The following is a 13,034-nucleotide window of genomic DNA, read 5'->3' as shown; positions in this document are numbered from 1 at the left end:
ATAACTACCCAAGTACTGAGTAACTGTTGAGTAGCATATGATGCATCTGGTTTATCATTTTAAATTTTCAAATGGACAAAAATCTAAGAATGTGCAACTTAAGATATTGCCCAACAAAATCACTTTAACTAAAACAATAATGAACATTAATAAAAATAACCATGGTCTGAAAATTGTGAAACCTTAGGCTCACCAGGCAGAGATTACATACAGATAGCCTACCTACAACGTGTTTTCTCAAGTTAGAAGTGGAGTTCTTAAAATGTTGACATTTTTAGACAGAAACAGGCGGATAACAGAATCCCCCCAAAAAGCAACGCAAGCGCAAAAGTCGTCATCGCAAGAACAAAAAAATTGGCACGTTTGCGATTTAAAAAGTCTTGTGTGAATCTTTTTGGCACAAATCTGATTCCATACAGTTGCGACTTCAAAAATGAAAGCGTAAAGGAAAAAAGGAGCATTTCAGATGAAACGCAAAGGTATATTTATTAAGCTTACAATGGAGCTCAAGGCAAGGAGTATGTGTGTGCAGTGCTTGGATGCGAGTTGAATTAGAATTAACGTTCTAACTGTGTAGTTTTACAGTGGCTTACGATAATATTAATGATACTTTTTAGGAATCAAGCTTTTGAATTTGTTTTAGTTTTTTTTATCAACACTTCGGCCGACCATGCTACTGTATTTTAATTTTTGTCTATGGTAGTATTTCGAGAGCTAATTTACTGTTGTTTTAGTACGGAAGCGTATTGCTGCCACACCAAAAAAAAAAAAAAGATTCACTATCACGTTATAATGTGATACGTTTCATGTTAGAACGTGATAAATTACACGTTATAACGCGAATAAATTCATGTTAGAACATGAAAAGTTTCACCTTATAACGTGAAACTTTTCGCATTATAATATGAAATTATTCATGTTATAACGTGTAATGTATCACATTATAACGTGAATCATATCATGTTATAACATGAAACGTATGTTATAAGTGATAGTGAACCTTTTTTTTTTTTTTTTTTTTTTTTTTTTTTGGTGTGACAGCAATACGTTTCCGTAGTTTTAGTAGTTGGTGTAAAAAAATAAATAAAATAAAAGTTAAAAAAAACATTGAGGACCACGTACAGCTATGGCAAATGTAAATGACCAGTGGATGGCAGCATCGGTCACACCTCTCAGTCCAACCGCCCCACCCCTTTTTCTCTCTCTCTCTCCCTCCCTTGCTGCTTTTACTTTCTCTGTTTTTTCTGTCTTTCTGTCTCTCTCTTTTCCTGGCAAGAGTCAGTCCTTCACCGGGCTGCTTGTTCTGGGGGACCCAGCTGGAGTATGAGAGCATCACAACACAAGTGGATCGGAGGAAGGGAGGCGAGGTGCCTGAAACAGGTTAGTGATTAACCTGAGATTCTTGAAGAAGAAGAGGGAAAAAAGTTATCCAAATCAAGAAACATTCAGATTAAGGAAAAATCAATCATTTCCAAATGAATTATTAAGTTTGAATGTACAGCACTGCTTTCATCGCTGAACCCCTGTGTAGTCTGTCTGTCACCATGCAATGGTTCTACGGGTGTTCTTCATGTAGATGTTTATACTCTCCACTCTTGTACATATTATTGCTGTTTTTTCTCTAAATACAAATGATGCATGACCTTTAAAATACATTTGTGGCCCATTTTAGCACATTTTCCCTGTTTGTTGACTGTTGGTGTAGCCCCTGTATGTGTGGACATATCTGGTTACATCATATTTACTCGCTGTTTAAGCATTATTGGCATTGTTATAGTCTCCATTCTACATCACAAATGTAGGGCAAAGATGCTTTTCAAACAGACGAGACGTACGTTCTATATTTGTCGTGCAGGTAGTAGATAGCTCTTAAGAGAGCAAAGTGCAGTGGTGCACATGAGAAGAGATTAATGGCAGAGAAGGTTTCATAAAAAAACAAAACTGGAAAGGCTTTTCAGTTTTATAAGAGACACCTTCATAAAGTTGTCCCCGCATGACGTGTTTGAACTTGAGGTGACCTTATGTTGGTTTACTTGTGTTATGGACTTCTATCGGCAGATGTTTGGATGGGTAACCATGTGCACAACAGGATGATGTGAAACTTTTGTGTGAGGGGGTGGAAAAGTGAACCCAGACAATCTCTGGTGAGGGCTAGCATCTCTTTGTTTTTTTTGAGTGATCAACTGAGATATTTGTCACATTTGTTTTGTCTGCTTTGACCTGTTGAGATCATGCAAACACAAACAATGTTTACGACCATAAATAAGATGCTGGCACTCTGCGTGCTTGGGGGGGATGGAGGAAAGCGGAAATGATTGTAAAATAATAATCAAAAGCTCGCAAAAGGTCCCATAAAGACACAGGTGATGTCATAACCAGAAGCACGAGGTAGTAACATTTAAATGTCCTCTCAGCACAGAAATATGTTGTCAAACCGGTTTCGGTTTGCAAACCGAGGTCATGTTTTCATTGAAATGAGTTGAAATGCAACTTATCCGTTCCGGTCGCAGAACAACATTGTGTTTACCTTATTTTGATCATTGTGTAATCAAACATAAATGCTGTGCAATATAGAAAAAGGTGAAAACACAATTTCTGATGATGAGTGGGTTCGCTAGCAAAAGCACTGTGCGGTGTCTTCGCCGTATTCGGGTACAGTAATGTTTAAGTTCAATGTGGTTACTGTTAGCCCTAAATGGACACCGCCTCCCACAATGCAGCGCAGCTTTTGCGTTGCACTGTGGGATGTGGCAGCCATTTTAGGCAAAAAAAAACAAAGATAGCTGAAGCACAGAGCCAGTGATGTTTATGCGACACAGGAAAAAGCACAAAGTTCTGAGCCTTCCGCGGCTATGCCACGACTGTTCGTGAACTGAAAATAGTGCGCAAAAATATGTCTTTACAGCAAGTGTGGTTAGCGTGTCCGTCTCAAAATTCTGAGGTTGCGTATTGGAATCTCGGCACAGGCCAATTGTTCTTAATTTGCTGAGAAGTTCAATGTAATTGGCTGGTTGCAAGTGCAGGGTGGACATCGTCCCATTTCTCTCGCCAAATGTCTGCTTCCTCGCCAAATGTCTCCTTCGGGTAATCGAAACTGAATTTTCCATAGGTATGAATGTGAGTGTGAATTACTGTTTTTCTATATGTGCCCTGTGATTGGCTGGCGACAAGTCCAGTGGTAGGTATTTTACAACAAAATGTACATTTAAACTTTTTTTTTTTTTTTTTTAAATGTTTTTTTTTTAAGAGGATTTACAAGATGCCCTTAAGCAAGGCACCACACCCCCAATGGCTTATTGATGAGCTATGACGTGCGTGTCCTTAGAAAATGTCGTTCTTAGATGCTTATGGACATCCTATGAGGCATTACAGAGTTTAGCTATCTATATAATATTCTGTTATGTCGGGCAAACTTAAATGTAAAATTATAATCAAACAAAAGGAAACAATTCAAGAATGAAACACCCAGATCACACTGAAGCACACAGTACAATTAATAAGGGTTTGCGTTTAGGTGATATGTTGTCCATGTTATCAGCACACACAAAAATATATGTAAATGTGTACTATTAATTTACAAGAAATAGTTGAGTGTCCCTTATCTCCTACCTGTCATGTAGGCACTAGGGAGAGAACTACTTTCTTTTAATTTGGGTTCCAACTGCAGCTCTCTGACCTGGTTTAGTCATTATCATTGTCACCATCCACAACTACATTTAAGCATTAAATAGACTTTAGTTTAATGTGAGGTAAATGGCTGACCTGGTCTTACTAGCCAGGGAGGAAGAAAAGACTTCAACCAAGCATTTGTATAATGCTTTGCATTGGTGGGTGTCTGTCGGTATTGTGTATTGTGCTCAATTAATCGCACACTTGAAAAAATAAACCCTGCACCTTAGATGTGTTCTTGTGAAAGTGAAAAAGTAAATGTCTTCTAAATTTGACACACCACAGAGAAGAGTGTTGTTACCAATTCTGCCTGTTTAAGTATAAATAATGAGGCTTCAAAACTGTGAAAAAAAAGTCTCTGTTCTTGAATGTGTGGCGGGGCTTTTCCACGCAGCCACAACGAGGCGCTCTAAAGCGACCATGGCAGCGGCAAGTCTCACTCCACAGGTTGGCTGTCAGGTCTGACTTATTTTTTTCCTCTTCATTCTTCTGTCTTTCTCTGCGTGACATGCGCGCACTTTGCCAAGTATTTCAAAAACACACAAATAATTTTTCTCCGGTAGTTGGAGCCGCTGTAGTACGACGACAGTCAATTGACAGTGAATACTTTTGAGACATAAAAACATAAAAACTCACTGAGCAATAAGAGGTAACCTGTAATGTGGTAATGCCCATACATTTTTTATTTAATTTTTGGACAATTGTGCAAATAATGCAAAGTCCTCTAGCAATTTAGAGCAGTTTGAAATGACTAATAGAACAATGGCCAGGTGCAGTGACCATTTTGCAGATGGCACAGAGACTTCAAGAAATTAAGCAGTTTCAAATGACTAGTAGTGTGATAATCTGGAACAATGTCAATTGTGCAAATGGTGCAGGTACTTCTCAAGTACATGAGTGGCCAGTATTGGTCAACAACAGATAGGCAAGTCGTGCAGAGTGGCGAAACTACTACAGTGAGTGCATGAATAATGTATAATTGGCCCAACAGAGATATGACTACAATCTCAGGACAAACTTGGCAGCATGTTACAATGGAATTGTAAGTTAACTGTTTAGCTAACTAACCCCACGACGCACTTGTGCCAGATAACCACTGATCCGAATGCAGTCGCTCGGTTCTTATATAGTGGGGGAGGGGGTGACTCATGCAGGGGTCCAAGTGAGTCTCTGGGCCTCGTTTCAGCCTCACCCAAAAAAATCAGGAAAAATGAAATGGTGAAAAAGAGTTTAACGCTACTGTATCTCTCCACAATTGAGTAAAGCGTACACTACGTTCCAAAACATTAGAGCAAATTATATTATCTCTGATTTTCATTTATAGTTGATACAAATGACAGTCAGCTTAATTTTCAAGTCATCAAACTTGAAAATATAATTTCAATGTTTTTGAACAAATCTACAAATGATAACAGTATTTTTGGGGGAAAATAAAAAACTTAAAAATGCACAACTGAGTTTGAAGACATTTGGCAGGTTTTAAAGAACTGAAAATAGTAATTTATTGAATTTGCTACATTAGTCATGTTTACTGAAACCAAAAGCTATTTCAGTCAAAAACATAGCATGTCAAGTTACACTTTGACACAGGACACCTTATTTGTTGTAAAGTTGTAGTCACCTTTACTGTGACTGATACCACGACACACCACACACACACAGCAAGTGGCATCTGTAAAACTGGAGCTGACAGTGTTAAAAGAACAAGTGTTGCTGTTTGCAATGGAGCATTCCAGAGAAAAGCTGCTTCAGATTTCACCAGTGACCTGAAATAAATTTCAGGTTTTTTTTTGTTTTTGTTTACACAAGTAACTTAGAAATGCCTCCGCCAAATAGATGTTCTATTCCACTATCCATTCTCCACTATATGAGGAAATATGGCAATTACTCTAAAATAGACTAAGATAATTAGTCTGTAACACATGGCAGGACCGGACAAAAGAAACCATAAAATTAGTAAAGTACTGTAGTTGTTGCCAGTCTTTCACTTGTGATAAATTTGTTTATTTTTCATATGTTCAGTTGACTTTCTAGGTGTGTCTAATTACGTGTTGTAGATATTTGATCAAATAAAAATAGCCTAATTCACCTCAGGCCCAAGCAAGCTGTGAAGTTTTCGTTGCATATAATTGGCAGAACAGGTTTAATTAAATGTATTAAAATGCCACCGGGCATAATCAATACCTGTGAAGAGTGATTACTGGTAACTAGCATTGGTGTGAGGAAATCGTGCTTTGCGTTGGCTTAGGATGCACACTCAGATTTGTTTTGTCTACCAGTCCGCTCGCTACAGAGGTTATTTGCTCTATAGGGTTTAGGTCTGATTGACTTTGCCCGTTTAAAATCCTTCCTGTCTTGCCTCTGAAGATGTGAACTACTTTGGTGTTTTTACAGAATAATTTTCTTAACTTGCTCTCTCAGTAAGTTTGGTTGTGTCTTTCTTTAAATTAGCAGACAAAATGTTTTTATAGACTTTGGACTTTATTTTTGCTGCTGACATTGTGTTACATCAATGAAGAGTAATGAGCTTGTAACCTCCCCACCACCCTCCGCCCCCTCCCCCCAAAAAAAGGCAGGCAAGCCCAAGCCATGACAGTACTGCCGCAAGTTTCACAAATGAGCTTGTATGTTCGGGAACATCATGTTCACATCCTTTCCTTCACTTTGGTAAAGGTTCATCTTTGCCTCATCACTAAAATGAATTTGGTAACAGCATCTCTTTCAAGGCTCGTCGTCTCTGTACTTTTTTATGTCCCTGTTGGCTCTGACTGATTATTCATCTTCTTTTTCTAAGCTTCGCAATTACTTGTTTGTCACCAATAGACAGCTCTGTGGTTTTTTATCTTGGTTACAATATAGGAAAAATAGGAATATATACATGTAGCCTTCACAGGCAAAGTCACTGGAATTGAGTGTAGACATTCATTGCTATTTGGAGTTGGAATAGGACACACCTGAGCAACAAAACCACCATCCATCCATTTTCTGAGCCGCTTGTCCTCACTAGGGTCACGGGTGCGTTGGCGCCCATCCCAGCCATCATCGGGCAGGAGGCGGGGTACACCCTGAATTGGTTGCCAGCCAATCGCAGGGCACATACAAACAAACAACCATTCGCACTCACAGTCACACCTACGGGCAATTTAGAGTCTCCAATTAACGTGCATGTTTTTGGGATGTGGGAGGAAACCGGAGTGCCCGGAGAAAACCCACACAGGCACGGGGAGAACATGCAAACTCCACACAGACGGGGCTGGGGATTGAACCCTGGTCCTCAGAACTGTGAGGCTGACGCTCTAACCAGTCGGCCACCGTGCCGCCAACAAGACCACATTGCACAAAAATTAAATAAATAAATAAATATATAAAAGGTACTAACTTATTATTATTTAGTATTGTTTGGTTTTGCAACAGTGTGTGCTGAGAATTGAGAAAGCCATGTAGACTTGGATTTGCTTTTCTTGATACAGTGTGTATCTGCGCCATCATTATTTTCCGGTCATTCCGAGCCCATCCAGTGTGGTGGTCTCCGTAATGTGACAAGCTCTGCACACTCAATTACCCTCTCACTTGACATTATACTTACTGCTTTATTCACTAGACATGCTCCTTTCACTGTGAGGGAGTTTCATGTTGCTGCATTCATGCATGTGTAACGCAGTAGAATATATTCGTACATATGCACAGTAATGACTGCGTCGTGGTGAAAGCATGGAAAAATCAGCCACGCCGAACAAAAAGAGGCCTTATGAATATTCAGTCACTTTTGGGAACACTTGCTTTAAAGATAAGTATTTTAAGACGAATTTATTTCACCTTTGAAATTGTTTTACCCTAAGTTGCTTGACAATGTTTGTATTGCTTGCATGACTTAGTTTTAGTTGTTGCTTTTTGGGATTTGCATAAAAGAAAGTCACTCCCTCTATTGTGCAAGTGACATTTACTTTTATGATGCTACTGCAAATACAAGTCAACAGAGTAAACATGATTTTGTCATTAGACGAAGACATCTTGAGAAGTAAAAAATATCAAGCCTCTTCTAATGTACGTGCTGAACAGTCACAAACCGGAGATCATGTCTTGAAATAATCAATGTCCGATCATTTTAGTGTAGAAGCCTGTCTGATAGTATTGTGTCTTATTTTAAAAGACAGGGCAGAGTTTTTCTTACATCAGCTCATTAGATGGTGCAAGTGTAGCTAAAATAGTGACCAGTAAGTGTACATTGCACCTGTGCTACTGGCTGTTCCCGGGCCTCGTGTCTGTCTAAAATCAGCACCGCAACACGATCAGCCTATCAGAGAGGAACAAAACCGTAATTAATGGATCACATTTTGACTGGTTTAATTTTAGCAGATGCTAAGATTATCTTCGAGATTTATAACCCAGAGAACATTCACAGAATTGCGCTTTAGAAAATCCCGTCCCTCCGGAGAACACAATCCGTTATATAGCCTGACTGGGAGGGGAGGGGGGAAAAAATCACTAGTATGACAGCTGCCAAAAATGGTCTTTAAGCTGGCTAAAGTGTCTCCAAATGCAGCCTGCTTATTCAGCTGCTTGTTACACGGGCATTAAATGTCCTGTTCGCACATCACACGCCGCATCTACAGAGCTTACGTGGGCTCACACACACACACGACCCTCCTGCACCCTCCACCCCCAGTTCGTGTGCTGCGTTTTTTATTTTAAATCTATTTTCCAAGCAGCTGTGGACCTTTGTGTCCGATAATGAATATATTCCCTGCAGATGCTCCTCTGCCATGGAATGTAATATCTGTCCTGGCCAATATGGGCCAGTTGTCCACTGAGGATTGGCCGTTTAAGCTACGTTCTTCTCTTCACCAGTAACCAATGTTATTCCAAACAAAGCCATATTTTGTTATTGTTTTAACACACTTGCCGGCCTTAATAATGAGTACAAAACATAGAGTTTGGAGTCATGCCTGAATTAAGTCCTCCAATGCCAAAGTCTTGGGACACACTTTTTGGCAACGAATTAACCAATTAGTGGTTGAATTAGACCCCTTAGTTGCCCCAGAATCTTAATTCTTCAGTTTACTAAGACAATTGTGGGAAGTAGTTTGGGAAAGATCCCATCAAACATCTTTTGGCATGAACTCCTTCTGAGTTTTGGGGTTTGAATCCGGGCTGTGGCCTTCCTGTGTAGCGTTTGCATGTCCTCCCCGCGCCTGCCTTGGTCTTCTCCAGGTACTTCGGCTTGCTCCCATATTCCCAGAACACACATTGGAGGTTAAGTGAAGACTGTGAACCGGCCGTCGGTGTGAATGTGAGTGTCAATCGTTGAATTGCAATTATTATTGTACTCAAATAATGTCTCGTGCATAGCACATGGCCACTCATAAAGTAATTCCTTCTCAACGTGATTGATGGTAGCAATGACTGGACAAAAAAAAAACAAAAAAAAAACCCACAGCAGTAAGTGTCGTACAGCAAGATCTCGTATATGTAGGTTTATGCATAGTACATATCATAAATGTCATCGTGACGATTACATTGTAAAATGCAATTTATTCGACTTGGCCTTTGGAACCGGAGTGTTCCGGTTCGAGTCCTACTGTGGACAAAATGAAAAATGGCAACTACTGTAGTTGTTGGAGAGATGCTAGTCTGCTTCCTGACTTCTGTCAAGGTGCCCTTGAGCAAGGCACCGACCCCCGCGCCCACAACCTCGCAAGTTCAAGACGTGCAGCACTGTTCGCGTGCTCCTTTAACTCTCTGCATGTGTGCGATTTGGTTCTCTGCAACACAAATAGACAGTAGAGTCTTAGTTAAATTTCCCCTTAAGGGATGATAATGAGCTTAATCAATTAATTATACTTAAATATTTGAATGGGCCCCAGGCCTCTTTGTATATGAAAAGTTGGGCCATGAGGTCAAAATGGTTAAGAACCCCTGCTTTACAGCATTCAAACTTATTTTCCAGCACATACGCACCCACACAAGTGCCCACACTTTGCCGCACACTTAACAACTTGACTTTGCACACTTTACAACACGTACACAAACTTTGAAGTAAGTATCACACACATTAAATCGCCGCTCCATTTGCATCATCAGTGCTAGCGGTATTTTGAAAGTCAATCTTTGTCACAAACATTTAAGATCGCAGAGGAATATATTGTTAAGCACGGTACCACGCAGTCTCCTTGGCAACGGGATCAGAATCTCCTCCACATGAGGATCAGCAAATGTCTCGTGAGTACAAACGCACAGGTCAGATTTCAGTCCTCATAATGTGAGCTGTGCGAAGATGATGTTGTATGTTGAAAATGTTGACATATTATCAACTGTCTTTTCAGGTTTAGTGCTGACATTTTGAGTAGGTTGCAACATGTGCCCAAAAAACACGCACAAAACGTCAATTTTATGTTATGTTGATATGGGATCAGTATGGACAATATTCTTAAGATTGATGCTGTACATGCAGGTAGAGACTCCTCCCATGTTTACAAATACTAACTTTTGACCTTTCGGTGAACATTTGCTGTAAATGTTATTTGTATCTCGGAAGTCATGGGATGTTGTTTGTAGCATTATCGTGCCATGTGACCATCATGTGCGGGCCCAAAAAAAAATCCTAAAGTGCTCTTGGTTTGCTTAGATTTGTCTTGATAAGCATCAAATGGGCATTGAATTGGAGCCACAAGCCTCTCTCTCACAATTGCAACACGCTGTTGAAAAGAAATGGGTCACGCGCCGTCAAACTCTTGGGAGTACAGCACAGTGCACTGCCACAATTCAATTTTTAATTCCCTTATTTTTATCATAAACATGACTTTTTTATAATGGCCTTGTAAGAAGTATAGGCACTGAGCGCTGCTGTATTTTTTTCTCTATAGTGTATTTTCTGTCAATTTAAAGACGAAGGTTAAATGTTGGGAAGAACAACTCACAGTGACAGTGTCCAGAGCGGGCATGCTGTTTTTCCTCGTGTTGATTCCACCGAACCTGAAGTTGCATAACGAGTAATTGTAATTTGTCCCATCGACAGGAGTTCAATTTTTCCCTGAATAATGCAATGGTTGAACAACATTGCCATGAATCAAAGGTGCAGTGTTCAGGAAATAAATGTAGTGACATCTAGTCCAATATGGGTAGAAAGAAGCTCTTGTTTTGTTCTCTCACTCATCTCCTCACCTCAATTTTGTGCCAGTCACACATAAAACAGAAATGGCGAGATGTGAAACGACACCTCCTTCTTTGGACATCCCACGAGAAATCTCACTTTCTCCTTCTCGTCATCCTCTTCCACGCACATTTTTTCGGACTTTTTTTTTTCTTTCTTTAGCACCTGATGCATGTGTAATTAGAAGGCAGTGTGATACAATGACTGATTAAAGGAGTCCAGTGATTGTCTTGAATCAAAAGTAAGTCAGAAGAAAGTGGGGTATTGTCACATTATAGTAACATCATTGCTCATCTTACACCACGGTTGTCAAACTTGTTGTAGTTGTGATGTCCTTAAAGGTGAAACCAGAATGAGGGCGGCACGGTGGACGACTGGTTAGAGCGTCAGCCTCACAGTTCTGAGGACCCGGATTCAATCCCCGTCCCCGCCTGTGTGGAGTTTGCATGTTCTCCCCGTGCCTGCGTGGGTTTTCTCCGGGCACTCCGGTTTCCTCCCACATCCCAAAAACATGCATGGTAGGTTTGTTGACAACTCTAAATTGCCAGTAGGTGTGAATGTGAGTGTGAATGGTTGTTTGTTTCTATGTGCCCTGCGATTGGCTGGCAACCAGTTCAGGGTGTACCCCGCCTCCTGCCCGATGATAGCTGGGATTGGCTCCAGCACGCCCGCGACCCTAGTGAGGAGAAGCGGCTCAGAAAATGGATGGATGGATGGATGTACCAGAAGGTCAAAAATCGGTTCAGCTAGCACATGCCTTGATTTTAAAGTCAGGGTTAGTTCAAATTGGGTACCTTAAGTGAATCAAATATTCTGTGTGGGAACCCTAATATTCACTCTGTCATGTTACACCATTTCCACTGCATTAGTTTATGATCAGTCAAGTCATGGAAGAATTGTGAGAAGCTTTAACACGCCACATAAAAATGACACCAAGGGCTGGATCTGACCTGCAGGCCTTGACTTGGACATCTGTGATTTACAATATGGAATATGATCGACAAAGTACAGCACAAACAGAGCTGAATACGAAGTAGTGTACAGTAAAATCTAAAGTAGCGAGAATACTGCGACGTATGTAGTAAGTTGCAGTTTAATAGAGTACATTACACAGTAGTAGCCCATAAAATTAAGAAATTCAACCAATTAGGCCTTAACATAGCAAAGATGGACAAGTTGAATGACGAAAGTGACACCTTAAGGCCTAACACGTTCACAGGTAGAGGAGGAGGATGATATGACGATAGAGCAAATGGTGCTCTAGCTGCAGGAAGTAGGTATTGACAGGATCACCGTCTGTCACCTATGTTGACACTCGAGTGTCATAACAGCTCGCAGGGGTCATAAAACAGACACAGATGAAGTCGAAATAGGTATTTAAAACTGATAAGACAGATGACCAAAGCCTTTGCTGCTGTTATTCGAGACAGGAGAATGGAGCACAATGCCAAAACACACTTTAGGAGAAAATCTTGCTTGAAATCTCTAGTGACACAAATATGGACATGAATATATACAAACCACTTTATTTGGGGATGGGGCACATGATCTGATTATCTTGCGCTGTGAGTGTCTGCTCCGTCTTTCCGAGCAGTTCACATTTGAGTACTTCCTCATTCTCTCTCAGAGGTGTAACCTATTTTGTCAACAGAAGGCGGCATGCCAACTAAAGAGGAAACACTGACACAAAGCTCGTCTGTTGGTGTAGTAGACTGAAAAAGGATTCTTTTGTCCTAGTTAGCTGTCCTGGACCCAGAATCTGGATTGAGTGAAGGTCACGCCACAAAACCATTATTTATTGATTTTTATTTTTTTTCAATTTTACTAGAATTTAAAATAAAATGTTCCACTCTTAAAAAGGTAGAGATGAAACTCTTGTCCCATGTGCTGTGTAAGAAATTACTATATGCCTTGATAGTAATAGTAATATAACACACTCTTCCACCTATTTGAGTTAAGATTGACTGAGAGGTACGAATTGAACAATATGTTTATTATGATTGTAGTCTGCAGTGGTGTAGAATTGCCCTCCATTACACTGACTGCTGTTTCTAATATTTTGATTATCTTATTTAGCTACATTAGAGAGTAAAAAAAATATGCATTTCTACTGTTTAATTGGTGTTTGTTGTCATTGTATTACGTATACGCGCTGGTGCTGGTGTACCTAATCTTACGGATCGTGAGTGTGTAAGTAGACTAATACTTCAAGTAA

At 40.1% G+C, this 13,034-nt stretch overlaps 1 protein-coding gene across 3 annotated transcripts in view; it reads left to right on the top strand.

The window, feature by feature from the left end:
* Positions 1 to 1,042: 1,042 nt before the first annotated feature.
* si:dkey-247m21.3 (5-hydroxytryptamine receptor 4) overlaps positions 1,043 to 13,034 on the top strand; it is a 37,313-nt gene continuing 25,321 nt past the window's right edge. Inside the window, exons 1-2 of one of the 3 annotated variants that reach the window (XM_061799660.1) lie at positions 1,043 to 1,380; positions 11,161 to 11,337. The gene's annotated coding sequence lies outside the window, so the exon portion shown is untranslated. Of the gene's footprint in view, positions 1,381 to 11,143; positions 11,338 to 13,034 lie in introns of all 3 variants that reach the window. The other 2 variants (XM_061799659.1, XM_061799658.1) reach the window with 2 other exon arrangements.

Source organism: Phyllopteryx taeniolatus, chromosome 15 (genome assembly GCF_024500385.1).
Source record: "Phyllopteryx taeniolatus isolate TA_2022b chromosome 15, UOR_Ptae_1.2, whole genome shotgun sequence".
Classification (NCBI taxonomy): Eukaryota; Metazoa; Chordata; class Actinopteri; order Syngnathiformes; family Syngnathidae; genus Phyllopteryx; species Phyllopteryx taeniolatus.
This window is presented reverse-complemented; position numbering and strand designations above follow the sequence as displayed.